Here is an 11,578-nt window from a genome sequence, read left to right on the forward strand (position 1 = left end):
GAATTCACCAAGCCCAGGTAAGCCATTTCCCAGGTTTGGGCCTAGCTAGCAAGCACTTGCCTTCCCTCCCCTCCACACAGGCATCCATTTTGAAGGATCAGTAGCTGAGCTGCAATGAAGCCATTACGAGTAAAACAAGCCCCTCCTAGAATCAGAGTTCCTCCAGCTTCACACTCTGTGAAAAACAGTGAACTCCTTAAAGGTCCAATAAACTTGGCTGAAATAGATAGGAATTGAATACTTAGCTCACACCTAGAAACGATGTCCTTCCGCTAGATTCAGCAAATGTTGTGTTTATGTCTTCCCTGGGGTGAAGGGAGTGTGGTAAGTGAGGGGAATCTTTGACTGAACTTGAATCTGTATTAGGCCTCAGTTTTTCAAGACAGTAATAATAGTAAATAGGTAAATAGTACAAGTCAGAAAGAGAACTGTACTGTAAAAGTCGCCAATGATATTAAAGACACAGCTTATATGGATCGTCTTTCATTTGAGTCAAGCCCCCGGGGGCACTATATCATGCGGGTGCAGAATTGGTTGCGTTAAATGGCTTTACCCAACATGATCGGATGATTAAGCGTTCTCATCACTGATAGAAGAACACCTGGTTCTCCATAGACCAGCATAATTGAAGCAGGGTTCTCCTAGCTAGAATGCCTCTAGGTGCTTTTGGATTCAAACCTAAATGTATATATTTGGTTTTTTCCTCTTGTATTTTCCTACAGAGGGATGTTACACCTTGAAATGCCAATATTGGCCAGTAGGTTTCATTGGGAGTAAAGGGCACGAATGCACAAGTGTATCCAAGTTTGGGGGTTATTTCAAGTTTCCAATAGTTATTTCATGGTTCCTGTTGGTTTCGGAGGCTTTAACCGTAAAGAGCCGACATGAACCCTTTAAAAGTTTGGACTGCCAATTTGCATTCTATCTGTCTAGGTTTTCCGTCGAACTGACAAAATGTTACCAAAATTGACAAGTCTGGCTACTAGGTCGATTGAGTGTGTTTCAAAAAATAACTTCATTTTCGTATAACTCCCAAAACATGTAAATGAATTCTTTTAAACTTCTTAAAGACTGCAAATGAGATATCAACACAATGTCAAAACAGGTGTATTCGGACCATCCCTCTCACCACGGCTGTATAGAAACAAAGAGCTAAGCAAATATCACAGTTCTGTGAAATGTATCTGGATATTGTTGATTCATCGATGCCCAGTTGGCAGAGAAGAAATGCAACCTGCACTCACTCGCTCCCATGAACACAGCAATGGAAACATCCACTCACCCAGCGCTTGGCACAGGACACTTTCCGAAGAGAGGTCTGTTACTTCCAAAGACAGGATGAGGCCTCAGGACACCTGGAAGCAGGAGAAAGCAAAGAAGGAAATGGAATCCAGTGAGGGTCTGACCCCTGGTGATGGAGCAACAGGGGTGAAACTCTGTTTAACTTGGACGCACACTCTCAAGCGGACAGGAGACATGGGATAAAAGGTGATGTGCTGAGATTTACAAGAGTGCACAGCAGATTCTTGGCTGACAGAACTCAAAGTAACCAGCGCAAAATATCCCCACAGTTGATTCTGAGACTAAGATCCCAGCTGCCAAATTTGAGGTAGCAGAGGCAACGTTCTGTGAGGGATAGGGCTACGAATGATGGCACACGCTGAGTCTCAGGGATCTGGAGTGCATTGTGGGATGTGGTGGGTCGAATCAAGAGAGCAAACCAAAATGTGTACCAATGATAAAGCATCAAAACTGGTCACGTGGTTGAGATTACCGATATGTCCCATGGCCACACCCAGTGCGTCTGCAGGACCAGGGACCAATTGGGCATTTTGCCAATAGAGCACGTGTGGGGCTGAATCAGAGATATCGTTCATCTGGTCTGAGGGATCCAGGGGACCTTGGTTTTGAAATCAGAATGAAAAGACTTATGAACTGCTACATTCATAACCTGGGCTGGGATTATGGTTTGGTTTGAGGCACAGGATACGCAACAGCTGTGTGGTTGCCTTCGTGCACCCGTGCCACAAGGATGAGAGGACAAGGAAGAGTGGTCCAAGTCCACAGCATTAGAAGAGGAATCATTACCTACAGCATTATCTCCCTAAAGCGGATGCTACATTTTGGATGGCACCAGCACGGTACGGCACCGAGGACACCAAGGTAGGTCTGCGGGATCATTCCATCAGGCCCTGATATGTGACATCCACAGATATGCTTCCACTGGTGTTTCTGTAGACAGAGAAGCTCTGAGAAGATCTGCTTTCATTGGGACATTCCCGTGGAACTACAAAGCACAAGCGCACTCTCAGTTTGCTGTTTTGGAAACACTCCAAAATGACATAGAGCAGAATGCAGAGCTGAGAACCTTTAGAAGCTTCATTTCCACAAGAGGAAGTGTCCTGCGCACTTTCAGAATTGTGAGATAAGCATTATCAAAATGATGTTATGCAAATCGAAATAGTATTGGTTTTTCATCAAAACTAATGCAACAACAGCAATTGGAGATATACCAGACAACACACACAGGAACACGATATGGCATCAATGTCTAGGAGAAATTGTCCGCACAGAAATCCCATGGAATTGCGTAGAGCCAAAAGTCTAAAATTTTCACTTAACAAAGCCCTAGAAGTCCACATTACATACCTGATATTACCTGAGCAGTAGAGGTGAAGAAGTACAGTAAAAGAAACAGGAAGTACCATTTTCAGTTCCAAAGATATTGAAGGCCCAAAAGATAAGCTTTCAAACAACTAGACTGCAAAACGCTATCCAGACCATGTGTTGAAAATGGAGGTCAGGAAATCACTGAAAAACAACAGTGTCTCAGAATCACATAAGGCAGAATACCGGAAAAGGGGAAGAGAAAGTCTAAAGACGAGCCAAAAAATATCAGGAAACTCAATGGATGTGATAATATCAGGGATAAAATTTAGTCGTAAGCAGACTAGATAATGCAGAGGGACGCGTGAATGACTGTGAAGACATGGGATCAGAAAAACCTCGGTCAGAAGCAGACATAGGAAAGCAAGTGCAAAGCAATGTAAACATTGCTGTTGAACCCTGGGTTAAGACAGGGCATGAAAGACTAGAATTCATAAGGGTCCCAGATGGAAAAGCAAGAGATAAGGAAACAAAAAATGTCTGAAAATTTATCTGTAGAAAAATCAGACAGAAACTTCATGAAAGTCAAGAAAGAATCATGTATGCGAATTCAGGAATTACACAGCATCCAAAGGAGGTGGAATCCCAATAGACCTACCAGCAGCTGTATGATTCAAATCAACAAAGTTCACGAATATCCGAGTGATTTAAAATGCACCTGGAGGAAACAACATAGTCACAAGGGAACCTCAAGAGGGGATTCAGCTGATATCTCGGCAGCAATATTGCAGGAGAGGGAGGAGTGCCAGGACACAGACCATATCCTGAATGGCCAAATGCTGCCACCTAGGGGAGCCTATGCCACATGACCGCCATTCCTAATAACGGCAGAGCTAGAAAATTCAACAAAGCGGCAAATCTTAAAAGAATTCAGCAGTTCAAAACTTATCCTACAAGAATGGTTGAGAAATCTACCCTGAATAGAAAAGCAGCAAGATGAAATGGAAAGAAGAAACCATTTTTGGAAATGCAAGAAGAGCATGAGTGGCAAAGAAGAAACAAGAAGAAGGCAAGGAGGACATCAAAACCCTAAAGATGGGAGAGGTAAGCAGGAAATCATAGGTGATTGGAAGCACTCTCTTAAGTGAATCAGCTTATTTGACTCTCTGTTTCAAGCTTAAGGAGAGATGCATGGCCTGTCGTGTTTGCAATACAAGCGAGAAGCAGACCAACAAAAAATCATACCAACAAAGAAACACCAAAATGGTACGGTTGGCTGATATTTACCAAGGGAACCATGATTATTCAAAAGAAAATACTTAAGGTGATGTCAAGGATCATTCAGCATGCATCGACCCATTATCGCGGCTTGCATGTACTCAGCACACTTGTATTCGGAGGCGTGCATTCATATTCGTAAATTTTGATTCATAAGAACATATCGTGACCTAACCCTAATGCCGATTTGGAATCAAATGGATTCCTAGTCCGTGATGTAGACTTGTATGTCTTCCAAAAGGATGAAGGAATGCCATAATCGAGGCTACGTAGAGAAGAATTGTAAGAAGCCTATAACAAAGGAAAATAGCTCTGCCAAAGTGTACTAAGAGCAAAAGAGACTGACAGCAAAGTGCACATTCGGGTTGGTTTCATTTCTTGGAATTTCAGCCCCCATGAAACCAATGGATCCATGTCCTGAGAGTGCGGGTGTTTCGGCAGAAATCAGGTGACGCATCTGTATTCCGGGTGTACGGATATTATAGGAACATAAGTCTCCTTTATTGGGTCTCTGTGTACTGTGAACTGTTAGAAAGTTTAAAGACGTGTGAAACCATCAACTGAAAAGGGACACATTTCCCTCCATTGTTACGGTGCATAGAGCTCTGAACAAAAGGAAAGAGGGAAGAAGAAAGGCCCATGGGACGCTAGTGGGTAGAATCACATTTACCTTAGGAACCTCTCGTCGGATGCAGCCCCTCCCCCAACACTGACAAGATGCAGCAGCCATTGGTGATTTCAGTTACCGGTTGGATTCCAGGTGGAATGTTGGTGTGTACCGCGAGGCTTGTTGTGGCTGTTGGATCCTAGGTAACCGGGCAGAGTTCTGTGGGTGGATCAGTGTGATGGAGGGGCTGCCGCCCTCTGTGGAGCTTGGCTTAAGTGTTTGGTCCGGGAAGCTGTGTAAGTTCGAGATACTGCTGCTGCCCAAAGACCTGAGTTCACAGGTCAGTTTCCAGAAACTGAAAGGGCAGACAGTGGAAGATCTGCCTGTCATCAGCTTACTGGTCAGGCTCCAAGGTACATTCAGACTTGCCCAGTCCTGGTGAAGTCGACTTTAGGGGAGACACGAAGACAAGCTGGCCGAAAAGCTGGCTGCACGGATTGAGGAGAGATGCGAACAGATGGATGAGAGATGTTCTGCTACAATGGAGAATACTGGCGTGGAGACAGCTGTAGAGGATACCAGGCTCAAAAGACATTCATGAGACATATTGAACCTCGCTGATACTGGCAGAAACATACGGAGTGCCAACGTGGACTTGAGGAAGTTCCTCAATTCTCTTCTCCAAGAATGGGTCCAACGTTTCTGACGTCTGAAAGAGAAGAGATGGCAGAGATGATCAAAACGCTCCTGTTCTTGGAAGTGGTCGTGAGAATCCACACGTCCCAAGGGGCATTCCCAAGCCTTTCAGACCAGAATTCACCATGCCCAGGTAAAACTTTTCCCAGGTTGGGCCTTGCTAGCAAGCACTTGCCCTTCCATCCCCTCCACTCAGGCATCCATTTTGAAGGATCAGTACCTGAGCTGCAATGAAGCCATTACGAGAAGAGCAAGCCCCTCCTAGAATCAGTGTTCCTCCAGCTTCACAATCTGTGAACAACAGTGAACTCCTTAAAGGTCAAATAGTCTCGGCTGAAATAGATAGGAATTGAATACTTAGCTCAAACCTAGAAACGATGGCCTTCCGCTAGATTCAGCAAATGTTGTTTTTATGTCTTCCCTGGGGTAAAGGGAGTGTTGTAAGTGAGGGGAATCTTTGACTGAACTTGAATCTGTATTAGGCCTCAGTTTTTCCAGACAGTATAGGTAAATAGTACAAGTCAGAAAGTGAACTGTACTGTAAAAGTCGCCAATGACATTAAAGACACAGCTTATGTGGATCGTCTTTCACTTGACTCAATCCCCCGTGGGCACTATATCATGCGGGTGCAACATGGTTGCGTTTAATGACTTTACCAAACATGATCGGATGATTAAGCGTTCTCATCACTGATAGAAGAACACTTGGTTCTCAATAGACTACCATAGCTGAGGCAGGGTTCTCATAGCTCTAATGCCTCAAGGTGCTTTTGGATTCAAACCTAAATGTATATATTTGTTTTGTTTTCTCTAGTAATTTCCTAGAGAGGGATGTTACTCCTTGAAATGCCAACATTGGCCAGTAGGTGTCATTGGGAGTAAAGGGCATCACATGCAGAAGTATATCCAAGGTTGGGGGTTATTTCATATTTTAAATAGTTATTTCATGGTTCCTGTTGTGTTCGGAGGCTTCAACCGTTAAGAGCTGACATGACCCCTTGAACAGTTTGGACTGCTAGTTTGCATTCTATCTGTCTAGCTTTTCCGTAGAGCTGACACAATGTTACCAAAATTGACAAGTCTGGCTTCTAGGTCGATTTAGTGTGTTTCAAAAATTAACTCCATTTTCGTATAACTCCCAAAACATGTAAATGAGTTCTGTTAAACTTCTTAAAGACTGCAAATGGGATATCAACACAATGTCAAAATAGTTGTCTTCGGACAATCCCTCCCACCACGGCTGTATAGAAACAAAGAGCTAAGCAAATATCACATTTCTGTGAAATGTATCTGGATAGTGTTGATTCATCGATGCCCAGTTGGCAGAGAAGAAGTGCAACCTGCACTCACTCGCTCCCATGTACAGAGCAATGGAAACATCCACTCACCCAGCCCTTAGCATAGGACACTGGCCGAAGAGAGGTCTGTTACTCCCAAAGACAGGATGAGGCCTCAGGACACCTGGAAGCAGGAGAATGCAAAGCAGGGAATGGAAACCAGTGCAGGTTCGGACCCCTGGTGATGGAGCAACAAGGGTGAAACTCTGTTTAACTTGGACGCACACTCTCAAGCGGACAGGAGACATGGGTTTGAAGGTGATGTGCTGAGATTTACAAGAGTGCACAGCAGATGCTTGGCTGAGAGAACTCAAAGAAACCAGCGCAAAATATCCCCACAGTTAATTCTGAGACCAAGATCCAAGCTGCCAAATTTGAGGTAGCAGAGGCAATGGTCAGTGAGGCATAGAGCTACGGATGATGGCACACGCTGAGTCTCAGGGATCTGGAGTGCGTTGTGGGATGTGGTGGGTCGAATCAAGAGAGCAAACCGAACTGTGTACAAATGATAAAGCAAGCATACTGGTCGCGCGGTTGAGATTACCGATATGTCCCATGGCCACACCCAGTGCGTCTGCAGGACCAGGGACCAATTGGGCATTTTGCCAATAGAGCACGTGTGGGGCTGAATCAGAGCTATCGTGCATCTGGTTTGAGTGGTCCAAGGGGCCTTGGTTTTGAAATCAGAATGAAAAGCCTTATGATCTGCTACATTCATAACCTGGGCTGGGATTATGGTTTGGTTTGAGGCACAGGATGCGCAACACCTCTGTGATTGCTTTCGTGAACACGTGCCACAATGATGAGAGGACAAGGAAGAGTGGTCCAAGACCACAGCATGAGAAGAGGAAGCATTTCCTTCAGCACTACCTTCCAAAATCAGATGCTACATTTTGGATGGCACCAGCACGGTATGGCACCGAGGACAACAAGGTAGGTCTGCGGGATCATTCCAGCAGGCCCTGATATGTGACATCCATAGATATGCTTCCACTGGTGTTTCTGTAGACAGAGAAGCTCTGAGAAGATCTGCTTTCATTATGACATTCCCGAGGCACTACAAATCACAAGCGCACTCTCAGTTTGCTGTTTTGGAAACACTCCAAAATGACATAGAGCAGAATGCAGAGCTGAGAACCTTTAGAAGCTTCATTTCCACAAGAGGAAGTGTCCTGCGCACTTTCAGAATTGTGAGATAAACATTATCAAAATGAAGTTATACTAATCGAAATAGGATGGGTTTTTCATCAAAACTAATGCAACACCAGCAATAGGAGATATACCAGACAACACACACAGGAACACGATATGGCATCAATGTCTAGGAGAAATTTTCCTCACAGAAATCCCATGGAATTGCGTAGAGCCAAGAGTCTAAAATTTCCACTTAACCAAGCCCTAGAAGTCTACATTAGATACCTGATATTACCTGACCTGTAGAGATGAAGAAGAACAGTAAAAGAAACAGGAAGTACCATTTTCAGTTCCAAAGATATTGAAGGCCCAAAAGATAAGCTTTTAAACAACTAGACTGCAAAACGCTATCCAGGCCAAGTGTTGAAATTGGAGGTCAGGGAAACACTGAAAAACAACAGTGTCTCAGAATCACAAAAGGCAGAATACCGGAAAAGGGGAAGAGAAACTCTAAACACGAGCCAAAAAATATCAGGAAACTCAATGGATGTGATAATATCAGGGTAAAATTTAGTCAAAAGCAGACTAGATAATGCAGAGGGACGCGTGAATGACTATGAAGACAGGGGAACAGAAAAACCTCGGTCAGAAGCAGACATAGGAAAGCAAGTGCAAACCAATGTAAACATTGCTGTAGAACCATGGGTTAAGAAAGGGCATGAAAGACTAGAATTCATAAGAGTCCCAGATGGAAAAGCAAGAGATAAAGAAACAAAAAATGTCTGAAAATTTATCTGTAGAAAAATCAGATTGAACTTGCTGAAAGCCAAGAAAGTATCATCTATGCGAATTCAGGAATTTCACAGCATCCAAAGGAGGTGGAATCCCAATAGACATACCAGCAGCTGTATGATTGAAATCAACAGGGTTCACGAATATCCCAGTGATTTAAATTGCACCTGGAGGATACAACATAGTCACAAGGGAACCTCCAGAGAGGTTTCAGCTGATATCTCGACAGCAATATTGCAGGACAGGGAGGAGTGTCAGGACACAGACCATAACCTGAATGGCCAAATGCTGCCACCTAGGGTAGCCTATGCCACATGACCGCCATTTCTAATAACTGCAGATCTAGTGAATTTCACAGACTGGCAATTCTTAAAAGAATTCAGCAGTTTAAAATTTATCCTGAAAGAATGGTTGAGAAATCTACCCTGAATAGAAATGCAGCAAGAAGAAATGGAAAGAAGAACCATTATTGGAAATGCAAGAAGAGCATGAGTGGCAAAGAAGCAATAAGAAAAAGGCAAGTAGGACATCAAAACCCTAAATATGGGAGAGGTAAGCAGGAAATTATAGGTGATTGGAAGCACTCTCTTAAGTTAACCAGCTTATTTGACTCTCTGTTTGAAGAGAAAGGGGAGATGCATGGCCTCACTTGTTTGCGAAAAAAGCTAGAAGCCGACCAACAAAGAATCAAACCTAAAAACAAGCACCAAAATGGTACGGTTGGCTGACATTTACCACGGGAAACATGACTATTCAAAAGAAAATTGTTAAGGTGATGTCAAGGATCATTCAGCATGCATCGACCCAGTATCGTGGCTTGCATGTACTCAGCACACTTGTATTCGGAAATCAGAGGCGTGCATTCATATTAGTAAATTTTGATTCATAAGAGCATATTGTGACCTAACCCTAATGCCGATTAGGAATCAAATGGATTCGTAATCCGTGATGTAGACTTGTATGTCTTCCAACAGGATGAAGGAATGCCATATTCTACGCTACGTAGAGAAGAATTGTAAGAAGTCTATAACAAAGGCAAGTAGCTCTGCCAAAGTGTACTAAGAGCAAAAGAGACCGAGAGTAAAGTGCACATTGGGGTTGGTTTCATTTCTTGGAATTTCAGCCCCCAGGAAAAAAATGGATCCATGTCCTGAGAGTGCGGGTGTTTCAGCAGAAATCAGGCGACACATATGTATTCCGGGTGTACGGATATTATAGGAACATAAGTCTCCTTTAGTGGGTCTCTGTGTACTGTGAACTGTTAGAAAGTTTAAAGACGTGTGAAACCATCAACTGAAAAGGGACACACTTCCCTCCATTGGTACTGTGCATAGAGCTCTGAACAAAAGGAAAGAGGGAAGAAGAAAGGCCCATGGGACGCTAGTGGGTAGAATCACATTTACCTTAGGAACTTCCCGTCGGATGCAGCCCCTCCCCCAACACTGACAAGATGCAGCAGCCATTGGGGATGGCAGTTAGCGGTTGGATTCCAGGTGGAATGTTGGTGTGTACCGCAAGGTTTGTTGTGTCTGTTGGATCCTAGGTAACCGGGCAGAGTTCTGTGGGTGGATCAGTGTGATGGAGGAGCTGCCGCCTTCTGTGGAGCTTGGCTTAGGTGTTTGGTCCGGGAAGCTGTGTAAGTTCGAGATACTGATGCTGCCCAAAGACCTGAGTTCACAGGTCAGTTTCCAGAACCTGAAAGGGCAGACAGTGGAAGATCTGCCTGTCATCAGCTTACTGGTGAGAGTCCGAGGTACTTTCAGACTTGCCCAGTCCTGGTGAAGTCGACTTTAGGGGAGACACGAAGACAAGCTGGCCGAAAAGCTGGCTGAACGGATTGAGGAGAGATGCGAACACATGGATGAGAGATGTTCTGCTACAATGGAGAATACTGGCGTGGAGACAGCTGTAGAGGATACCAGGCTCAAAAGACATTCATGAGACATATTGAAACTCACTGATACAGGCAGAAACATACGGAGTGCCAACGTGGACTTGAGGAAGTTCCTCAATTCTCTTCTCCAAGAACGGGTCCAAGGTCCCTGACGTCTGCAAGAGAAGAGATGGCAGAGATGATCAAAACGCTCCTGTTGTTGGAAGAGGTCATGGGAATCCACACTTCCCAAGGGGCCTTCCCAAGCCATTCAGACCAGAATTCACCAAGCCCAGGTAAGCCATTTCCCAGGTTTGGGCCTAGCTAGCAAGCACTTGCCTTCCCTCCCCTCCACACAGGCATCCATTTTGAAGGATCAGTAGCTGAGCTGCAATGAAGCCATTACGAGTAAAACAAGCCCCTCCTAGAATCAGAGTTCCTCCAGCTTCACACTCTGTGAAAAACAGTGAACTCCTTAAAGGTCCAATAAACTTGGCTGAAATAGATAGGAATTGAATACTTAGCTCACACCTAGAAACGATGTCCTTCCGCTAGATTCAGCAAATGTTGTGTTTATGTCTTCCCTGGGGTGAAGGGAGTGTGGTAAGTGAGGGGAATCTTTGACTGAACTTGAATCTGTATTAGGCCTCAGTTTTTCAAGACAGTAATAATAGTAAATAGGTAAATAGTACAAGTCAGAAAGAGAACTGTACTGTAAAAGTCGCCAATGATATTAAAGACACAGCTTATATGGATCGTCTTTCATTTGAGTCAAGCCCCCGGGGGCACTATATCATGCGGGTGCAGAATTGGTTGCGTTAAATGGCTTTACCCAACATGATCGGATGATTAAGCGTTCTCATCACTGATAGAAGAACACCTGGTTCTCCATAGACCAGCATAATTGAAGCAGGGTTCTCCTAGCTAGAATGCCTCTAGGTGCTTTTGGATTCAAACCTAAATGTATATATTTGGTTTTTTCCTCTTGTATTTTCCTACAGAGGGATGTTACACCTTGAAATGCCAATATTGGCCAGTAGGTTTCATTGGGAGTAAAGGGCACGAATGCACAAGTGTATCCAAGTTTGGGGGTTATTTCAAGTTTCCAATAGTTATTTCATGGTTCCTGTTGGTTTCGGAGGCTTTAACCGTAAAGAGCCGACATGAACCCTTTAAAAGTTTGGACTGCCAATTTGCATTCTATCTGTCTAGGTTTTCCGTCGAACTGACAAAATGTTACCAAAATTGACAAGT

This window comes from Vicugna pacos, unplaced genomic scaffold, assembly GCF_048564905.1.
Source record: "Vicugna pacos unplaced genomic scaffold, VicPac4 scaffold_17, whole genome shotgun sequence".
Taxonomy (NCBI): Eukaryota; Metazoa; Chordata; class Mammalia; order Artiodactyla; family Camelidae; genus Vicugna; species Vicugna pacos.